The sequence below is a fragment of the Pinus tabuliformis genome, chromosome 6, assembly GCF_031772625.1.
Source record: "Pinus tabuliformis cultivar Carrire ecotype Pingquan chromosome 6, CPIR1, whole genome shotgun sequence".
NCBI lineage: Eukaryota > Viridiplantae > Streptophyta > Pinopsida > Pinales > Pinaceae > Pinus > Pinus tabuliformis.
Genome location: NC_142292.1, coordinates 2,053,330,909 through 2,053,354,437, shown reverse-complemented (window position 1 = coordinate 2,053,354,437; position 23,529 = coordinate 2,053,330,909).

The window sequence follows — 23,529 nt, the reverse complement described above, 5'->3', positions numbered from 1 at the left end:
GGAGCCTTTCGCCACACAAAAGCCGACCAGGTGAGGAAATATCAATTGAAATGACAGAAAGGGAAAAACCAGAGCTTACCACCCCCGAATGCTGACCGAAGTGAACCAGGGCGACGCTGAGAGTATGGCACAGAGCCCGGAAACTTTGGAGCCTACGAGACCGCACAGGTGCCAAATTCTTTTGAAGCAGATAAACCAGAGAGCCAGAGCGAGCCATGATGAAGACCAAGGTCTTCTGCACAGAGGGCCGAGGTCTAAATCCTGGCACACTCGGCCAATACAATCTCATCCACAAGCTGAGCAAGTTGCAGGCTAAACCCCGAGACCAGTTACAGACCATACCCACCATTACCACCCTTGCATAATGCATCGTCGAGCCGATGGAGCCGAATGAAATAGAATGCCGCGTGACCATTCTCCCATGTGGAGTAATGGCTGCATTTAACTGAGCCGGACGAAGGAGGCGGTTTCGAGACGCTTCCGTCCACACGTCTGGAGCGGGCTGCCACTTGCCTTTTAATGAGGCGGCCCGTTCATTTATGGGCAGACTAATCACCCGCAGCCAGGGGAATAATTAATTAATATTGTATAAATAATTAATTATAATTGAATATTAAATATAATAATTAATTAATTAATTAATATATTGATTAATATATTAATATAATTATTATATAAAGTAAATAATTCAAATCATATTAGAAAATTTAAGTGATTAGGATTAAGGTTGACTAATAATTAACTAATTAATATGTTTAAGTTGTATTAACTAATTAATATAATAATCAAATTAATAATTATTATTATTAATTAATAATTAATTTTATAGTTAACTAATATAATAATTCAAAAATTAAATGATGTAATAGATAATAAATAAATTAGATAATATTAACATAATAATGATCAATTGTTATTAATTAATTATTCTTATATAATGATGATTAAAATATTATAATAATTAATTAATTAATATATTAATACAAATTAATAATTAATATTTATAGCTAACTAATATTCAAATATTAATTAATTTAATAGCTAATAAATTAATATAATATTAATATAAGACTAATCAAATGTTATATAATAATTATTAATAATTAATTAATAATTAGTATAAAATGATAATTAAATGAATATTATAATAATTAATTAATATAATAATTAATATATTAATTAATATAATAATTATTAAATAAATTAAATTTAAATTTAATTAATATATTTAAATTATATTAGTAATTATAAATAGTTAATATTTATAGTTAACTAATATAATAAAAATATATTAATTAAATTATAAAAGAAGACTAAAGATGAAAAATAGAATAAGAAAAGGAGAGGGGACAACATACCTGCATTACCTGGGGATGGGTTGGCGACTTCTAATTTCTTTTATCACGGGGAGCCAGCTTCCGCTAATTTCCATACCATTGTCTCTGTTCAGATTCTGAGGATGCTTAATAATCTCAAGAGCTTCTCTGATCTTTCGTCTTTGATGATGCTCCTCTCTTGCGATGATGGATGCGTTTTCTAGGCAAATATGGTGTTTAGTCTTCAAGGAGTGTTCCGCCAATGCTGAGGTACGAGATCTTCCATTTCTGATATCAGCGCCATGTTCTTTGAGCCTTGTCTGGAGGGAGCGACCAGTTTCACCTATGTAGCTTTTTCCACAAGAACAGTCTATTTTATAGACTCCTTTAAGCTGAAGATTGTCAATATCATCTTTAACGGACTTCAAACTATGTCTGATGGTACCGGGGGCTGAGAAATGAGTGATAATGTTTTTCTTTCTTAGGATTTTAGCGATCTTGTCAGTAACACCATGGATATAAGGTAGAAAAATCTTACCCTGAGGTTGCTCTTGCGTCTTATGCTCATGTGATGACAACTTTCTTTCAGCTCTCTCAAAGGCTTTCTTAATCTCATGCTCTTTGTAGCCTATCCTCTTAAAAGATGAAACCAAATGATTCTTTTCTTCATTCAGGTGTTCTGAGTCCGAAATTCGAAGGGCTCTGATGGCAAGGGTGTTTAGAACACCAAACTTTTGGGCCGGGTGATGGTGGGAATCCGCATGGAGGTAACTTTCTGTGTGTGTTGCCTTTCTGAAAACCTTGTGGCCTAGAGAGCCATCTTCCTTTCTGATGATTAGAACGTCCAAAAATGGAATGCTCATGTTTTCTTCAAGTTCCATCGTAAATTTTATTTCTGGAGAGATGGAATTTAAGTGAATGAAAAACTTATCAAGTTCAGCTCTACCATGCGTCCATTTTATGTTGGTGTCATCGACAAAACGCTTCCACCATGTCGGCTTTAAAGGATAAGATTCCAGGGCCTTCTTTTCAAAGTGCTCCATGTATAGGTTGGCTACGATCGGAGATAGGGGTGATCCCATTGCCACACCTGATGTCTGCTCATAAAATATTCCTTGGAAGGTGAACACTGTAGACCTTAAGCAGATTTCAGCCAGCTTCGCAGTCTCAGGATCAGTAACACCTTTTATAACCTGAATGGCTTCATCAAGAGGAATCTTTGTGAATAAGGATACCACGTCAAAGCTAACAAGAATGTCGTCACGCTCCATCCTTTCATTTTTAATTAGATTTACAAAGTCTTGGGAGTCTTTGATGAAGGAATCAGTATTTCCGACAAGGGGCTTAAGGATTTTAGCAACATATTTAGCAAGCTCATAGGTAGGGGAGCCAATAGTATTGACTATCGGTCTGAGGGGGACCCCTTCCTTATGGATCTTGGGTAATCCATAGATTCTAGGGACGGTTTCACAGGATGGGGTTAATTTCTTCTTTAATTTCTCATCGAGGTTAGAATTTGAGATGATCTTTTTTACATCCTTCATGATTTTGGGAATGGGATTACTGTTCAACTTCTTATAACTGCCACAGTTTAGGTGATCATTCATTTTTCGCACATAGTCTTCTTTATCTAAGATGACCGCTGCTCCTCCCTTATCTGCTTTAAGAACCACCACCTTGTCATTGTTTCGCAAAGATTTGAAAGCTTTTTGTTCTTCCCTACTCAGGTTGCTTTTGGGAGCATTGGCTTTCCTCATGATGAGAGAAAATTCTTGCCTCAATGCTTCTTTGTCTTCCAAAGGGAGGTAACTAATCCCATCTTCTATGCTACATATCATGCTTTCGATGGGGAGTTTTCTAGGAGCAACCGCAAACCCCATACCTTTGCTGAGAACATTGGTAACAAGAGGATCTAATTCTTGGGAGGATAGGTTGACCACTTTTCTATTTGATCTTAACTCCAAGGTGCTTGTTGAATACGTGGTTTTTACTTTCTCAACACTCATGTCTAAGCCTTGACTTTCATTATTTCCCGTGCCATCATCAAAATTATGAATGTGTTCACAGCCTTGTCTTCCATTGTTTCCCGTGCCATCATCAAAATCCCGAATGTGCTCACAATTGTGCGATGAGAGAGTCTTGTTTCCAAAGCTATCATTTATTGCGTCATCCTGATAACCGTTAACACTGCCTTTTAATTTAGGGCTATTAACTGCGCTATCACTTTCATTGCTAGAGTCGCAGTTTATAATGATTAATCCCTCATCTGCGAGGCTCATAAAATTAGAACCAACTGCGCCGTTTATATTGGAACCATCTCTAGGTAGCTACGGAGATGGTATGTTGTCCCCTCTCCTTTTCTTATTCTATTTTTCATCTTTAGTCTTCTTTTATAATTTAATTAATATATTTTTATTATATTAGTTAACTATAAATATTAACTATTTATAATTACTAATATAATTTAAATATATTAATTAAATTTAAATTTAATTTATTTAATAAATTTAATTTATTTAATAATTATTATATTAATTAATTATTATAATATTCATTTAATTATCATTTTATACTAATTATTAATAATTATTATATAACATTTGATTAGTCTTATATTAATATTATATTAATTTATTAGCTATTATATTAATTAATATTTGAATATTAGTTAGCTATAAATATTAATTATTAATTTGTATTAATATATTAATTAATTAATATGATAAAAATATTATTTAGTTAATTATCATTATTTTAGTCATCTATAGATACTAATCTCCTATAATTTAATTTATTTAATAATTATAATTTTTTTAATACATTAATTAATATATTAATTAATTAATTAATTAATTATTATAATATTTTAATCATCATTATATAAGAATAATTAATTAATAACAATTGATCATTATTATGTTAATATTATCTAATTTATTTATTATCTATTACATCATTTAATTTTTGAATTATTATATTAGTTAACTATAAAATTAATTATTAATTATTAATAATAATTATTAATTTGATTATTATATTAATTAGTTAATATGACTTAAACATATTAATTAGTTAATTATTAGTCAACCTTAATCCTAATCACTTAAATTTTCTAATATGATTTGAATTATTTACTTTATATAATAATTATATTAATATATTAATCAATATATTAATTAATTAATTAATTATTATATTTAATATTCAATTATAATTAATTATTTATACAATATTAATTAATTATTTATATAATAATTGATTTCTATTGTTGTAGTTTCATATTAATTAAATTTATTAATTAATATATTAATTATAAATATCATTTATGTTTAATAATTAGTAATTAATATGAATAACAAGAAAATATGATTATTATTAATTATGTATAATAATTAATTTATTGTAAATATTAATTATTTATAATAATTAATATGTATAACAATAATATTATTAATACTAATTAATTATTTATTTATAATATTAACTTATTATAAAAATTAATTATTTATAATAATTAATATGAATAAAATAAAAATAAAATTATATAAAAATTAAATTAAATTAAAAATTCGAGCCGACTCTTTGTTCTCTCTTATTCTTCCTCCTCATTAGTATTTATTTAGGTTTTTTGCTCTTCTTGTATCATCATTCTTCAACCTTGATGATGGATCCCACTTGGGATTTGAAACGATTTTATAGACTGCTGTAAACACTACGGGGTAAAAGTCCAGAGACTGCTGTGCGAGTTCTATTTGCATAACCTTGTACTAGACTAGGAGACTGAGCTAAACCCTGGCCCCTTTGTTGGAGACATCCAATTGCAGGCATTCATCTCATTCGGGGTTAATCAGATTAAATGGCTCAAAGCCTATAATACTTTCCAGAGGCAAGAAAACGGCCTAGATTTGTGGGTAAGGGCTGAGCCTACGAACATAGTACAGTTGTGGAAAGCACATAGAAACCTCATGAAGACTCCAGGTGTCATTGAAACATTTGGACCCATGCATAAGGCACTCATTCGACAGGGATTAAAATACTTTCTTTCTATCAAAGACCTTGCCATTGATGCAACTAAATTTCGGTATCAAATCTCTAATCCGAATATCTAGCTCAGGGAACCGTTTAAGTATGAAAATTTTAAATTAGCTGCCAATCATTTGCACCTTTATGGCGAAATCATTTTGAGAGCAGGGCCATCCTGGTTAGGATATAGGTTCCGGAGTCCAATTATTTGGCACCCTACACTCGGATACCAAGCCCTGTATGAGATGCCTGAAGGTCAAACAGGCCATTTCTTTGACTACCTAGTTACTCATCATGGTTGTAGGCCTCCGCATGAGATTCCTTCTCTAGCCTATTCTCTCACTCCCTTGTATGTCAACTACAACATTTTCATGAGGGCATGAAACAGGGTAAGCAGGGGGATGTGTGGAGTACTAAAAAGGTATGTTTTTGATGATCATTTTAGTGGATTTTCAGTAGAACTTGTAAACCTTTTTGCATCATGAACTTGGAAAACGATAAAGAATTATAACAAAACATATGAGATTAATATGCAAGACTTAATCACTGACAATTGTCATTCCCTCATGCAGGAAGGGGTGAAAACAAGTAGTTGTTGTTCCAAAGGAAAGGACAAGGACGAGGTAACCGTTGTCCCTTTGATGGGAGACCGAATGCAAACAAGGCTAAGCAGATCAAAGCAAATCGGCCCTGAAAAAGAGGTGAAGACACCAGCTCAGTGTAGGAGGGAAAAGAGATGATTAAGGATTAACGGTTCAGCGAGATTTTGACATGATTATGCTTTTATGTAATTTCTGTTAAGATCAAAACTTTGATCATCAAGTCTCGATAAGAACTGATTTATTTTAATTTTGCTTCATGCATTAATACAACTTGGTGATTATTTCATCTCTGCGTCTGGATTAACCTCAAGCGGTGTACCCCTGGAGGCTAAGGGCCCGGCCTTGGAGGACACTTGCTCCTGTATTATTACGATTTGATTTCTACGTGGTTTGCTTATCGTTGTTATTTGGTAATCTGATATGCTTTATGAGTTTACATCACATGCTCTGTTAAGTTTAATTCATTAAGATTTCTATGGAAAAAACTATCGTATTGACTCTGCATCATATTGTTGTTCCTTTCAGAGTTGATTGAATATTCTTAGTCTTAGCTGGATACTGTTACTATCTTATTACAGAGCTTTTGTGCTGTACATTCATGTTACAGGATTCATCTTGAAAGTTGTATTCTTTATGATTGTTGGATTCAGAAGCAATGCTATTCCATTTTGAAATGCAGTCGTATTGCTTTTAATTGGGACTGATGCTTAGATCAGATTACTATTTACGTGTGCTGTGTATGTATATGGTTTCCAAGTGTTGTTCCATAACTTATCAGTAATCAGTGTTGTTTCATTAGTGTGTGCTGTTTGATTTGCCTTAAGAGTGAAAGATTTTTGTTTGATTACGATTAATGCATTTGAGTTAGTAAATTAAGTTTGATTGCTGATTGTGAGACTTAGTTGTTTAGTTGTTGTTCCATTTAAGAATTGTTGTTCCATTACAGACTTGCTATTTGATTTCTTATTTGCCGTTCCATTTTCTTATCTGCCATTCCATTTACTAGCATTTGTTGTTTTGGTGTGGGAGACGATCTAAGGTTGTAGTGAGCCTCAACATTCACTATCTGGTTCCTAGATCCGTGGTCTATTCTCTAATTTCATTTCCATCAGCTTCCAAAGGGATGGGTTATCGCTACCGAACCCTTGACTGATAAGTTTCATGGTTTTCTAAGTGTGTGATTTACTCTTTTGAAGTAGCTTAGTTGTAGACAAGCATCCATTTACTCTTGTATTTCTAAACGTTGTACTACTAGCATTACTCTGACAAATGATAGCCTCAGTCTCAGGCACTCTTTGAAATAACAAAACGCTCCCGGATTGACATATTAATGTGAGGTAATTAGAGGTGAAAGAGACCCTTTTTATAGCTCTATAGATGGTACACATAAACACATGATAGCTTGAATCACAGAAGGAAAAACAATACTAAATCACCTTGCCACAACAATCCCACAAAATGCTGCAAACCCTGGTCTGTTTCCTTGCCTGATCCAGGTGGATATTGGTGGCCACCTGCCAAGTCCACCTGGACCCCCACCATTGTCTTTCTCAACATTTTCAGTTTCCTTAATTGTAGCACAACTTACTATTTTTAGCAGTTTTTCGGGTCCTGAACTTCCGGAGCCGTTTTGAGGCCCTAAACGACGTTTTTTGGGGAATCCAGGGGCAACATGGGTCCATGGAATGGACCGATGTTGCCCGTTCCAACAATGTTAGTGCTCGGATAGATCTTTCTAATGAGCTATTGTACGCGTCAAACAGAGATCATATGCCAAAGTTACGACCCCGGGAAGTTGATGTACCAATTTACCCCCAAACGGGGCCCACAGTTTGGTGTTTCATCTCCTATGGTTAGGTTTTGGAATGTTAAGGGTTTTTCATTGTTTCTCAACAATAAATAGGCCTTCGAGCCTCATTGTAACACAGTTCAGAGGCATGTAGCCATCACATCTCTTCTAAGAGATAAGCTACCATCGCCCTAGCTGGTTTATTTCCATTTCTGGTTGTAAGCATATTTCAGTATTTTCCATTAATGAAATGAAGTATTATTTCCGCTGCATCTTTGTGTATATGGTTATCTCTGTAATTTGTTGCGTTCCTGTTTAAATCCGGATCAGTGGTATCGGAGCGGTCTGCTTTTTCTCTGTTTTTCTTTGCATGTCCCCAACAAGGTCGGGATATAAGGAGTTAGGGCTTGAACTGGTTGAACCTTTGCAAGACCAGCCTCGCAAATCTCGACGGCCTCCCATGGCGGACGAGAAGAAAGACGAGGTGGCAGGAGATCCCATCAAAATCTTGCTCGAAGAAGCCCTCGAGCGACAACGGAACGCGATGATGGACAGCTTTGCCCAGATCCTTCAGCGGCTACCCAGAAGCAACGCATCGGCTTCCAGCAGCTACTCTGGAAACGCCACACTCTTTAAGGTACAAGTTAATTTTGAAATACCCATATTCAAGGGTCAGATAGACGCAGATGCTGTAGATAAATGGTTAAATCTGCTAGAGGGTTATTTTTCTGTTCATGAATTTTCGAGTCAGGAAAAGATTGTTTTTGCTCTTCTCAAAGCAGCCCCCCACGTCAAGGACTGGTGGGAAACCTACTGCGAGCAGAAGGATGAAAGTACTGGCTCACTATTTTCAGCCGCACCCACCTGGAATTCGTTCCGGGATGCCATCAAGGAGCAGTACTACCCTGTCGGAAGCTATGAGGATGAATACATAAAGTGGACCATGCTGCGGCAGGGAAGGGACCAAGACGTGCCGGAGTTCACCAATCTTTTCCATACCCTTCGCACAAAGTTGGGTATCAAGGATTCGGAGCAACATTTGATACTCAAATACCGTGGCTGCCTGCACAAGTACATCCAGGAAGAAACACAATTCCTAAACATCCCCTCGCTCGGCGCAGCATACCGATATGCCGTCAAGGTCGAGCAGAAGTTTAAACAAAAGAAGCAAGACTTTGGATCTGCGAATCCAAAGCAGGGGAAAGGTGCCCCCAAACCACAGAACAAAGGACAAAGCCAAGGCGGGACAGCCCAAGACAACCAACCGAAGCCGCAAGCAAAGAATAGCGCCGCGAAGCCGAGAAAGGACACTGGAAAATGGTGCGAGTTCCATAAGAGCTCCACTCACAACACAAGTGAGTGTCGGGCCAAGCAGTCACTGGTGGCTGAGCTAAAGGTTTCAGAATCAGATGCATGTTCCGACTCTGAGTCGGAACCCGATAAGGGGTATGAAAAAGGGAAGCAGATCATTGATGCGGATCCCAGCGCCACGGTTGCTACCGCAAAGATCCAGAAAAATGAACCCGAAGATCCAGAGGAGGAGGAGCGTCTCTTCCACTCCCAGATGTGGGTAAAGGGCTCCCCGATACAGTTCATTGTTGATAGCGGGAGTCAAAAGAACCTCATTTCGGCAGAGGTCGTGAAGCGGTTGGGCTTACCGACCACAGCACATCCACAACCATATACCATTGGGTGGCTTCACCAAGGACGAGATCTTCGCGTGAGCCAGCAGTGTCGCCTTCCATACAACATCAAGCCCTTCACGGATGAGGTATTGTGTGACATTGCTCCCCTTGAATTTTGTGATGTATTACTAGGACAACCATACTTGTGGAAGCGACATGCTGTGTATGAATCAAGGCCCCGTGCTGTTATTATTACATTGGGAAATAAGTTGTTCAGGATACCAGAGGTAGCACCACCTGCCGCCATCTCTTTGATTACTGCAAAACAATGCAGTAAGATCATTTCCAAAACCAGGAATTTTTTTTTCCTGATGATACGCCCTCAAGGAAAGAAGAAGACAGTGGCCGCGGCCTCCAAACGGGGTCCCTCTACACGACAACTACAGATGGACAAGGTTGTGGAGGAGTACGAGGACATCTTCACCTCCCCGGCAGGGGTTCCTCTGCACTGTCAAGTCAAACACTCCATCGATCTGACCCCAGGTGCGCCGCTACCCAATGGACCAATTTATCGGCGCTCCGTTCTGGAGAACGATGAAATCAAGAGGCAGATTCAGGAGCTCCTGCAGAAAGGTCACATCCATCCGAGTTCATCTCCCTGTGGGAGCACGATCGTGTTGGTACAGAAGAAGGATGGGACGTGGAGACTCTGTATTGACTATCGGGCGCTGAACAAGATCACTGTCCGTAATAGGTACCCGATCCCGCGGATTGATGACCTCCTAGACCAACTAAAGGGGGCAAAATATTTCAGCAAGATCGATCTGAAGTCAGGATATCACCAAGTACCAATCGAACCCTCCGATGTGTGGAAGACTGCCTTCAAATCCAAGGAGGGCCTCTTCGAATGGTTGGTCATGCCTTTCGGATTCACGAATGCTCCTGCAACCTTTATGAGGCTAATGGATGACATCTTACGGCCATTCACCAACTCCTTTGTAGTAGTATACTTGGATGACATTCTGATCTTCAGCCAGAGTTGGGAAGAACACCTCCACCACATCCGACAGGTTCTCCAAACACTGCGGCAACACAAGCTATGTGCCAATTTGGAGAAATGCACTTTTGGCATGACCCAGGTTCAGTATCTGGGATACATCATTGATGAACAGGGGGTGCATGTTGATCCGGCCAAGATCCAAGTCATTCGGGATTGGCCCTCTCCAACCACTCTAACAAAGCTCCGCAGCTTTCTGGGTCTTGCCAACTTCTACCGCAGGTTTGTGTTCGGGTTTTCTCATATTTCTTGGCCCTTGAGTCAAGTCACCAAGGGCGGGGCGAAAGCAAAATTCTTTTGGTCTGAATCTCAACAGAAGGCATTCAGGGAATTTAAGGATCGTCTCTGCACGACACCAGTGCTCGCGTTACCAGATTTACAACAACCATTTGAGGTCGAGACAGATGCCTCTGAATATGCTATTGGGGCAGTCCTTACTCAACATGGACATCCAGTGGCATATCACAGTGAAACACTTTCAGACACAGTCTGGAAGTACCCCACTTATGATAAAGAGATGTATTCCATTGTACAGGCCTGCCGACAATGGAAGCATTACATTTTGGGGAAGGAAACGGTCATCCACACAGACCACCGACCTCTGCAGTTCATACAGACCCAAGGGAAATTGCAGAATGATCGCCATCAAAAGTGGTCTACATACCTGCAACAGTTTCACTTGAATATCAAGTATAAAAAGGGCAGCACCAATAATGTTGCAGATTGCCTCAGTCGGCCACCGATCATGGCGCTAACCACCGTGCTCAACTCTTGTGGGCACGAGACTGCTGATTGGCCACTTCTGTACAAAAGCGACCCAGAATTCGGCCACACATACCAGACACTCTTGTAGGGTCGGCATGTTGCAGATTTTCACCTCCAGGACGCCCTATTATGCCACCTCGGTCACCTCTGTGTTCCTTCAAGCGAGCGTGCCAAGATGATTTGGGAAGCACACTACAGTCGGGCTGCTGGGCATTTCGGGGTCGAGAAAACAGTGGCAATACTGAAAAATTATTTCTATTGGCCAAATCTTCGACAGGATGTTGGGAAGTACATCCGATCATGTACTGCATGTGCCATTGCCAAACCGACCATTAAGAAGCACGGCCTCTATACCCCATTGCCTACCCCTAGTCGACCTTGGGAATCCATTTCCATGGATTACATGTCAGGCCTTCCTTCCACTAAGCATGGAAATGACTGTGTTTTTGTGGTCGTCAACAGGTTCTCGAAGATGGCCATTATGATGGCCTGCAAGAAGAATATCACAGCAGAAGCCACTGCTAAACTCTTCTTTGAACGAGTGTGGGTGCACTTTGGGATCCCACAGTCTATCATCTCAGATCGGGACAGTCGGTTTCTTAGCACATTTTGGTCCAGTCTCTGGTCAATGCTGGACACCAAACTCACGAAGTCCACAACCTTCCATCCTCAAACTGATGGCCAGACAGAGGTTGTCAACAGGATGATTGTGCACATTCTGTGCATGTATAACTCAAAGCATCCACGCACATGGGACGAGAGCCTCCCCTATGTTCAACACAGCTACAACCGAGCTCTTCATAGCTCCACTGGCCATAGCCCTTTTCAGGTGGGTTTGGGATTCCAGCCACTATGCCCCATTGATGTGGCCATGCCCCTTGTAGCTACTCACATGAATTCAGCTCATGTCCAATCCGAAACAGATAAGGCCACCAGCTTCATTGAGCGCATACAACATATTCACCAGCAGGTCCATGACATCCTTGAGAAATCAAATGCCAAGTACAAGCAGTGACATGATCAACACCGGGTGCCACATAAGTTTCAGGTGGGCGACAAAGTCTGGTTGCATTTGCAAAAGGAACGCCTTACTGGAGCCTATCGGAAATTGAGACCACTCCGATATGGTCCTTACACCATTACTAAGGCTATGGGAGACAATGCATTTGAGCTCAGCATTCCCCCATTCCTTGGCCTGCACCCAGTGTTCAATGTGGACCGCCTTCGGCCATACTTTCCACCATTGCTAGACACATCCGACATTGCAGAACAGCTCAAACCCACAGAATTAAATCCAGATTGCATGGAACAAGCTGCAACTGATCGGATCATGGACACACAGATCAAGAACACTCGCCAACAGAATATCCAACTGTATCGAGTTGTCAAAGCAGGCCAACTCCTTCAGCAGGGCAAATGCCTCACCAGGGAACAAGTTCAACAGAAGTTTCCTCATCTCATGGAGGAGCTCAACGCAATGGGGACCATTGCTTCCTAAGGGGGGAGGAATGATCCAGGTGGATATTGGTGGCCACCTACCAAGTCCACCTGGACCCCCACCATTGTCTTTCTCAACATTTTAAGTTTCCTTAATTGTAGCACAACTTACTATTTTTAGCAGTTTTTTGGGTCCTGAACTTCCGGAGCCGTTTTGAGGCCCTAAACGACGTTTTTTGGGGAATCCAGGGGCAACATGGGTCCATGGAATGGATCGATGTTTCCCGTTCCAACAATGATAGTGCTCGGATAGATCTTTCTAATGAGCTATTGTACGCGTCAAACGGAGATCATATGCCAAAGTTACGACCCCGGGAAGTTGATGTACCAATTTACCCCCAAACGGGGCCCACAGTTTGGTGTTTCATCTCCTATGGTTAGGTTTTGGAATGTTAAGGGTTTTTCATTGTTTCTCAACAATAAATAGGCCTTTGAGCCTCATTGTAACACAGTTCAGAGGCATGTAGCCATCACATCTCTTCTCAGAGATAAGCTACCATCGCCCTAGCTGGTTTATTTCCATTTCTGGTTGTAAGCATATTTCAATATTTTTCCATTAATGAAATGAAGTATTATTTCCGCTGAATCTTTGTGTATATGGTTATCTCTGTAATTTGTTGCGTTCCTGTTTAAATCCGGATCATTGCCAAACTACAGAGATGAATGTACAATAATGCTCAAAGCATTCACAAGAGTCCAACCTTTACAAATGACTAAAAAAAAACATGATATAGACTTCGAAACTAGCTATGCTAAACATCATGGGTCGAATCCATGAGAAGAAGGGTGGTTTAAACCATATCTAAACTAGGAACACAAAAATAGGCAGTGGAACAGCTTGCCTCTAAAACCTAGGAAACTGATTCATTCAACTTTAAACCACCTACAACTGATGTATCTACCTTATCAAGTCATTTTTTATCATTTTTACATCATAGTACATCAATTTACATCATGTTAGCTCATGAATTTGACCATAAGAGAGAAAAAGTCAAACTAGAAGAAAACTAGGAAAAAAATAGAGTTTTTGAGCAAAATTGGCACTTTTTCATCTTGCGCGTAGCGCCATTTTTTCTGTGCATAGTGCTTTTTCCCAACTAAATTTGGAGGCCTTCCCCTTCACTAAATTTGCTCCAAGTTAGCTTGTTGGAAATTTATATTTGTCTACATTCTAGAACAAGTGGAATTTTTGAATTTGGTGTCCATCTTTCCCTCCAAAAAATATTTCGCCCAACACTACTTCCTGTGTGGCCAAAAAGTGGTAGAGAGGGCATTTTTGAGGTCTTTTTGGCCCTTTTGGAGGTCCAAAACTTGTCAAAACTTCCTAGTAATTTTTGGGCATGCATAAATTTTCATAATGAATCTAAAAATGCAAATTTTCCTTCTAGAGTAGGCCCCTATCAAAAGCGAGTGCCAGGTGGCGCTACGCACCTGTTGGAAAAGCTTGTGTTAAACATTTCTGTGCGTAGCGCCATTGATTTTGTGCGTAGCGCCGTTTTCAGATCACGTTTTTGAGGCCTTCCCAGTGTCAAAATTGGGTGCATGATAGCGTGTTGGAAATATTATTGAGTCTACTTTCCAACGCAACTTGAATTGTTCAATTTGGAGTTCATTTTCCCTGTGAAAGGTCAAATCTCCCAAGACTGGTCAAAATGTGAAAAATGAGGCTGCCTAATGGCAGAGTATTGTTGCAGTCAACATTTAAAGGTCTTTCTCAACTCCAAATTGAGCTAATGATAGCTCATTGGAAATATAGTTGTGTCTAGTTATCATTTGACTCATCAAGAAAGTCATTTGGCCAACCAAGCTAGGAGAAAGCTTGATTTTCCCAAGGTCACTTCAAAGGTGCATCAATTCTCCTGAGGCAACTGTATTTTTGACATTTTTCTAAAACCATGACACCTGTGTAAAAAATGAAGGAGTTTTTTCTTCCTTGGCCTATTATGGATATAAACCTCTCTCACATTTTCCAAATTCATGTTTTCTTGGTTAGAAACATCATTTGAGTAAAACCTATCGTGATGTGTGGAACAAGGGATTTGTCGAAATGAAGTGAAATGAAAGAGATAAGGGGCTTCTAAATTCTTGAGAAATTTTTGGGAAGTAGGGAGGGATGTTAGGAAGTAGGGGAAAGTGGAATTTCAAAGATTTAGTGAGGGGAAGGGGTCCAAAAGGGAAAAACACAGACCTAGCCTAGAAAATTGCCAAATTGTAGCAAGAAACTAGGGTTTGTGCAAAAATGAGGAATTTGAGGGATATCAGTGATAGGAAGTGTTTAATAAGGTACATTAAGGATAGGGGAAGGTGTATGAACATCAGGATACAAGTTTTGTTGATGATTTGACCATCCAAGAGAAATTATCTTCAAAACCCTAAGAGAGGGAAATGAACCTTACCTAGGCACAACTGAAGCATGAACAAGGTGTAAAATGACCCATTGGAACCTGACATGATGATGAAAACCATCTGAATGATGGTACACTCAGCTGAATGGTGACATGAACCTCTTAGGAAGAATGACTAATAGTTTCATCATCCCTCTCATATGCTAAATCTGTTTCCATCCTTGCAAATGTGGAGTGTGGAATGATAAGTATGAAGATATTTTGTCAAGAATAGGTGACTAATGTTTTCTTCTTAAGGATTTAATGGTTTGACTGATAGTATAAGTGGAAAGGAGGGTTTTGATGTTGGCTGTAGGGTTATTAGGGAATGATAAGGTTTGGGAAATGAAGATTAGGGTTTGGGGAATAGTGGGAATTAAGTGTAGGGTTTTAGGGTTTGGGAATAGGGGGTAAGATAAGTGTTAATGAGAGAGGGAAAGGGGAAGAAAATTAAGGAGATTTAGTGAAGAGGGATGGGATATGGGAAAATTATGCAAAGGAGTAAAAAACAACAAGAATGACAAAAACTGCAAAACCCTAGACAGTTTTGCAATACAACTGTGAAGCAATTTAGGGTTTGATTTTTTACCATGAAAAACACCATCAAGGATGAAAAAATCTCTTGTTATGGCAAATGGGAGGGTTTAATTACTTGAAGGGATGGTATTTGCAAATTTTGAAGCCTTAGAGAATCGATGGGATGAGATTTTGGCTTGGCAGACTAGTGCACCGTCTCAATGCCCAGGTGCATCGTGCCAACGCCCAGGTGTGCCACGCCCTTTCAATTCTCTGTGTAAATCCTGTGCTCGATGTGTCATGCTGGGCAGGTGCGTCGCACCAATACCTAGGTGCGCTGTGCCAAGAGAAATCTCAAAAACTCACTGCAATTTCCCTTTTTCGCCTCAAATGTGATTTTCTTCTTGTTCCCTCTTACTTTTAGCACAAATGAAGTCTTCAACGCAAATGATCCCTTTATATACTTTTGACTTTAATTTTTCATTTAGGAAACCCACTTTCTAAAGTTTTCCTTTTCACTTTATTCTTTGAAAACTCTGTTTTGCAATTTGGCTCTCTTTTTCTCATTTGACAGACTAATGCTTGGATTTTCTTGTCTCTTTTGCAGGAGCTACAGTGCAGGAGTTTGGCAAGGTGACCCAGGGCTACAGATGATGCTTTATTACATATGAAAACGATAAAATTACATAAAATTTGTACAAGAAATGGAAAAACCCTGTTTTCACCTCAAAACAGAGTTTTGAGGTAAAAACCCTTTATGGAACAAATCATGAGTAAAGTTTGTGATTTTATGCACTTATTGAACATCCTCATGCGACTGCTGGCCTATTATTGAGCTTTTGAAGATCATGGTGGTAAACCCTAGACCTAATGAGACTTGAAAAACCCTAAAATGACTTGTGTAATTGAAATGAAATAAAAATGACCACAAATTATCTGTACATGTGCAAATAGCCCAGCAAATGAAAAGCATGAGGGGAATTGATAAAGAACCACTACCATCAGATGATCCATGACCTAATGGAATGCAACTGATTAGATGAGACACCTAAAATTCATGCAAAAAGAGAATTTTGATCACTGATGGATGGATGAAGATATCGACACTAACACAGTTTATGGATTAAAGATTGAACTTCAGGAATTTCTTTAGAAGAGGATTGATCTGATTTCTTTGGTAAAAGAGTAGTGGACTCTAAGGATTTCTTTACAACTTCACATCTATGATTTTGGGATTTGGAATGTGACTTTGAAGTTGGAGGTGATGGTGGGGGAGTTTTACTCTTAGAATGGCTTTCTGCTTTAGATTTGCTTTCCATTCATAGTCAGGCCCTCCTTCTAGCACCAAAATGTTGAAGCCTCGAAAATCACTACGACAACATGGGGGAAACTGCCTAGTCCAGAACTTTAAAGAAAATCATTTTCCGTTTGGTATAGTGGTGATATGAAATGATCATATGTTAAAACTAAAGTAAAATTGATTATGCCAACAGTAAAATGAATGTAAACTTAAAGTGCTGAAACTGTGTGAACTGCTTGAGAAGAATACTTTACGACAGACGAGAAACATAAGGAAGATGCAATAAAGAAGTGAAAACAAAAAATACATAGTGATACAAGATAACAAGATTGATTATGGAGTTCGTCGCTAATGAACTACGTCTTTGGGTCTACTTTCAAGATGGCTGGTTGCTTTATTAGGATTGATACTGAAGAAGTTGATTACACAAAAATTTGATGAAACTAAATGTGCTTGCAGTCACTTTTGGTTTCTTTCATAAGAAATCTCTCCGAACCATCTTTCCAATGCCTGTCTCGGTTTCCAATTCTGTCTCCCGATGCCCCTGTTACACTGAAAACAAAATAAAAAAAACAAAACATATAACTCTAAGTCTAACCCATTACCCTCTCGGCCTATACAAATATTAAAAAAATTGTAAATAAACCATAACCGTCCCTAACTGTGGAGGAGACCACAGTGGGACCATAGGTCATGTGAGTAGGAATGTTTACTGTGGCATTTTAAAGTCACAGTCGGGGTTAGCATCAGAGGCTGACCGCGCGAGGAGATAACTGTGACAGTTATCATGTGAGCAGAGTCGGGAATAAACCACCAGGCTTAGAAACTATGAAGGATACCACAGTGGGACCGTGGCCATGTGAAAAGTCAGGTAGAGGAAGCTGTGGCATTAAAAGCGCAGTCGAGCAGAGGTATACCGTGGCGGTGATAGCATGTGAACGCACCGCAACTGTCAAGCGAAACCGCTAGAGTTAGACCACCAACTGGTAGTTTGTGGTTAGACCACAACCTATTGACATGGGTAGTCAACCAACTCTACCTGGTCTGCAAGATACCAATGTTTTGTTTTAATATAAATATTATTTTGAGTTTTTGTTGGAGTTTTGGTGCAAAACTAATGTGATGACCATGTGACTAGGCACTAAGGTGTTCCCTAGTGATTCGACTGAGACCATCATGCTGCATTCATGCCAATATTGGCTAAGAAGCCCTCAAATGTATCTGCAAACCTTTAAATGCACCTTTTTGTTGATTAGGAGGATATTGGTGGTTTTGAGTTTAAGAGTGCAAATTCTGGAGGATATAGTCGATTTTGTTTTCAGTGTAAAAGGGGCATCAGGAGTTAGAATTGAGAACCGTGATAGGCGTTGGAAATATAGTTCAGACAGATTCCTTATGACAATGAATAGAAGTGCCTATGTGCACATTCATTTTGGTCAAATTTTTGTGTAATCAACCTCTTCGGTTTCAATCCTGATAAAAAGGTCACCCATCTTGAAGGCAGACCCAGAGACGTTGTGCATCAGGGATGAACTCCGTAATCAATCTTGCTATCTCGTATCACTGTATATTTGTTGTTTTCACTTCTATTTTTCATCTTGCTTATGTTTTATCATCTATCATAAAATCTTCTTCTTGAGTCGTTGTCATGGTTTCAACGCTTTCAGTTAACATTTTATTCATTAATGGCATAATCAATTCTACATTAGTTTTAACATATGATCATTTTAGATCATATAATTTGGTATCAGAGAAGGTTGTGTTTGTAGAATTTTCCATTGAATGTTAACCAGGTCAAAGTCACAACGTGGAGAAGGAATCCTCAAGCAGATTGATCCAGAGATTGGAAAGGGAAGAGTCGTTCATAAGTAGACCATGACAGGATCTGATGCAAGTGAAAATCCAGAAACTAAGATGAGTGATGAATAGTTTTAGCAAACATTCTTGACTATGCAGCAGATGTTGGGAGAACTCTACGAAGATAATAAGGCGAGAGATCCAGCTCCTTCTTCAAAGACATTGAAGAAGGACAAAGGTAAAGGCATGGCTGAATAACCTCCTTCACCTCTATCATCTCCATCATAATCTTCTTCTTCTTCTTCTTCCAGTGCAAAATCTGAAACAGAAAAGCAACCTAAGAAAACATCTCTTTTGAAACTTAATGTAAAATTTGAATTACCTATTTATCATGGTGAAATGAATCGTGAAAAGTTAGATAACTGGATTAAGTAGTTAGAAGTGTATTGTCGTATTCAGAACATTTCTGACGATAAAATGAAAATTCAGTTAGATACACTTAGAATGGGGGGAACAACTTTAATCTGGTGGGAAATTAAAACTCAAATAGACGTACAATGAAAAGGAAAAGTCATCTCTTCATGGTCTAAGTTTTTAAAAGCTCTTAGGAAAAAATTCTATGCTTTAGGGTACATGCAACAAGTTGTTATTGTTTGGTAGCATTTGAGGTAAGGTAAAGGTTAGAGTGTTGAGGATTTTACTCAGGAATTCAGAAAGAAAGCATTGGCACTTGGTATTTCATTGGATACACGTGAAACTTTATTAAAATACATTGGCAGTTTAAATTCATAGTTGCAACATACATTATTGATTTTTAATCACGATGATTTTGATGAAGTGTGTGTTCAGGCCATACATATTGAATTAGGTGGTAGACCATTCAAGTTTTCATCATAATCATCCAAAGAGTTGGAAATTAAAGATTCCAATGACAGTAAGGGGAAGAATAATTCGAAGAGAAATAAATTAGTGATAGCTCAGAAGGAAAGACTTACTTGTTCTCATTGCTAAAGAATTGGTCAGGATGAATCTAAGTGTTGGAAACTTCATCCAAAATTTAAGCCCAAAAAGTTCCTTAAGGAGAAGGATAAAAAGAAGGCAATTGCAGTAGTCTAGTAAGATCTAGGTTCCGATTCAGGTGATGAAATGAGGATAACTGCCATGGTTATGACAGGTAAAACTTCTGACACTGGTTCAAGTTCAAATAATATTGCATCTTCATCAAACATAAATCCTTCAAATGAGGATAAAAGAGTTGAATTTTGTAACATAAGGATAACTTCTAAGCACACAAATATAGATACAATGTTTGACAGTGGATCACAGGAAAAATTAATATCTGAATATTTAGTTAATAATCTGGGTTTGGAAACATAGAATCATCCAATACCTTACCAATTAGGATGGCTAAATAAATCAACTTAGATAAAAGTCACCAAATAGTGTCGATTAAGATTTTCCATTACAGTTAATTACATTGATGAGGTGGAATTAGATGTGGTTCCAGTAGACATATGTGGAGTTGTATTAGGAAGTCCTTATCTTTATGATCGTGATGCAATATTTTACAGGAGAGAGAATAAATATCACCTTAATAAATATGGGGTTGAATTTATTTTCATGGCACAACAAAGTAAAAAATCACTTGAATATTGCTGCTAATCAGATGAAGCGATTAATAAGTTCAAATAAAAGGTTTGTAATCATGTGTTTAAAGGAACAACATAAGAAACAACATGATGTTTGTTTAGGTTATGAGTCTCATCTTAAAGATATTTTGATCAAAGAGGTAGAAAATTTTCTAGTTCTATTTAAAGAAACCAAACATCTTACTCATAAGCAGGGAATACAACACGAATTGCAGTGGATCCCTAAGGATCCTCTTCCTAATGTCAAAATGAATCAATTCAATCCAAGTTTGGAAGTTATTAGTTACAGGGATGCAGGTCAGTATTGGGGAAAGTCAAGTTAAATTTCTCTTGTATTGTGTCATCAATTCATGTTTCAAACAGTTTAGAAGCCTCTTTTCAAGTGGAGAGGAAGCCTATTTGTTTTCACATCAAAGCCTTTTCTAAAGCAATGTCAAAGTATTCAATACATCTAAGGGAAACTTATGCATCAGGGGAAAGTGATAATCAATGGAAACATCATTTAATGAATGAAGAAACAATGATTCAAACAAATCAACGACCATTTCAATACTTTCAAATCAAACTAAGTTGCAGCAGTTGTCATATTACAGTTTGATGGGTTTATTGCAACAAGTTCACTTAGTAATCAAGAATCAGTAAAGTTTATCAAGTCAAGTAGCTGGTTTGATGTTAAAAATGTCTTTGATCATCTCTATCATTACACAATATAGATTTTTAATACATGTCAATAGTATTGAACAATATCCTATAGAGACTATTTTCAAATATGTGTATGAATCACTAGTTCATGGTACTTCGTGGAAAGAAGTCAATTTCCATGTTCATAATAGGTTCTTTGACCATCTTCACAAGTTGTTCATACTGTATATGGATGGAACAGGTCATCGATTGAAAATTTTCCTTGGTCGGCATCGTCAGAGTCATCAATTTTAGGTGGTTGATCAAATGTATTGGTACATCATCAGCATAAGGTGGAAAGTGAGGGAGCTCTACCCTCATTTATTATCTGTCTAGTCAAACTTTTGTGGTATAAAAGCTTTCAAGTGGAGAGGATTGATCCAAGAGGATATCGTCAGATCAATTACATAGTTTCAGTTTCATCATCAGCATTCAGTTCGGTGTTGTTCAACTTCAACAATGATGTTTATGGTTCAGGTTGTCTGGTAATGTATATGGTTTTCATGGTGATATGGTTTAGAACCTGGTTGTCGACATGTGGTGGTCATCAGTTCCACCAGGATCTAGCTGTCAACATGTGGTTGTCCTCTGCCTTCACAAGATTTGGGTGTCGACAAACGTTTGTCGTTGCAAATGTAGCATTGTGTCGACGATATGTATGTGGGTTTGAATGGCACTTGGTGACAAATGGTTGTAAACAATTTTTGATGGAAAGACTAAAACTAGCCCTAAAAACACTATGGTGAACAACCATGTATCAAAACTGTAACTGAGACCTAAAACCCTAAAACCACAAACCATGGACTCAAAAACCTAAAACCTATGCTAAGACCTAAACCCTAACCTTATTACAAAGCTATGTATCAAAATACCATAAAGCTGGACCATTCGGGCCATAATAAATTGAAATCAAATAAAAAAAAAACATATAACCCTAAGTCTAACCTGTTACCCTCTTCGCCTATACAAATATTACAAACATTGTAAATAAACCATAACAATCCCTAACCGCGGAGGAGACCGCAGCAGGACCGCAGGTCATGTGAGCAGGAATGTTTACCGTGGTAGTTTAAACTCATAGTCGGTGTTAGCGTCAAGGCTAACCGCGTGGGGAGATAACTATGACAGTTATTATGTGAGCAGAGTCAGGAATAAACCACCTGGATTGGAAACTATAAAGCAGACCGCAATGGGACTGCGGCCATGTGAACAGTCAGGCGGAGGAAACCGTGGCATTAAAAGTGTAGTCAGGCGGAGGTATACCGTGGAGGTGATAGCATGTGAATGCACCACAACTATCAAGCAGAATCGCCAGAGTTAGACCACCAGCTGGAAGTTTGTGGTTAGACCGCAGCCTATTCACATGGGTGGTCAACCAACTCCGCCTGGTCAGCAAGCCACTAATGTTTTATTTTAATATAAAGTTTATTTTGGGCTTTTGTTGGAGTTTTGGTGCAAAACTAATGCGATGACAATGTGACGAGGCACTAAGGTGTTCCCTAGTGATTTGACCGAGACCATTATGCTTCATTCATGCCAATCTTGGCTAAGAAGCCCTCAAATGTATCTGCAAACCTTTAAATGCACCTTTTTGTTCATGAGGAAGACATTGGTGGTTTTGAGTTTTAGAGTGCAGATTTTGGAGGATATAGTCGATTTTGTTTTTAGTGTAACAGAGGCATCAGGAGTCGGAATTGCGAACCATGATAGGAATTGGAAAGATGGTTCAAAGAGCTTTCTTATGACAGTGACTAGAAGTTCCTACGTACACATTTAGTTTGGTCAAATTTCTGTGTAATAGACCTCTTCGATTTCAATCCTAATAAAGTGGTTGCCCATCTTGAAAGCGGACCTGGAGACGTAGTCTATCAGGGACGAACTCCGTAATAAATCTTGTTGTCTGGTATCACTATATATTTGCTATTTTCATTTCTGTTTTGCATCTTGCTTATGTTTTCTCATCTATCATAAAGTCTTCTTCTCGAGCAATTCTCATGGTTTCAGTGCTTTCAATTAACATTTTATTCATTAATGACATAATCAATTCTACATCATTTTTAACATATGATCATTTTAGATCAAGTGGCTCTGACTAGGGATAATGGGACTATTTTCCGAGAAAGGGTTGACTTGATAATGTTGATGTGATGATATAGGATGTAATGGGAAATGATTCAGCTAAGTGTAATCTAATCTAACTAATAAACACATGCATATATCTTAATATAACATTATCTAACTATAAATATACCCGGGAATAAAATACGATATGTGATCTACAATGATGTCTTACAACAAATGGTAATAAAGATCATTCAATTTCCAAAAGAAATGAAATCGTTTAATGATAATTGTTTTGGATAAATAGTTAGACAAAACAATTGAGAGAAATATATCGCATATAAAAATCATTTATGTATTCAAAACGAAATTAGAGCTAACATCATACAGAAGTGCAATAATGCAAAACTATAATTCTAACCTTCATACATAAATCAATTGAAAGAAGAAGTATTTCTTAATACATA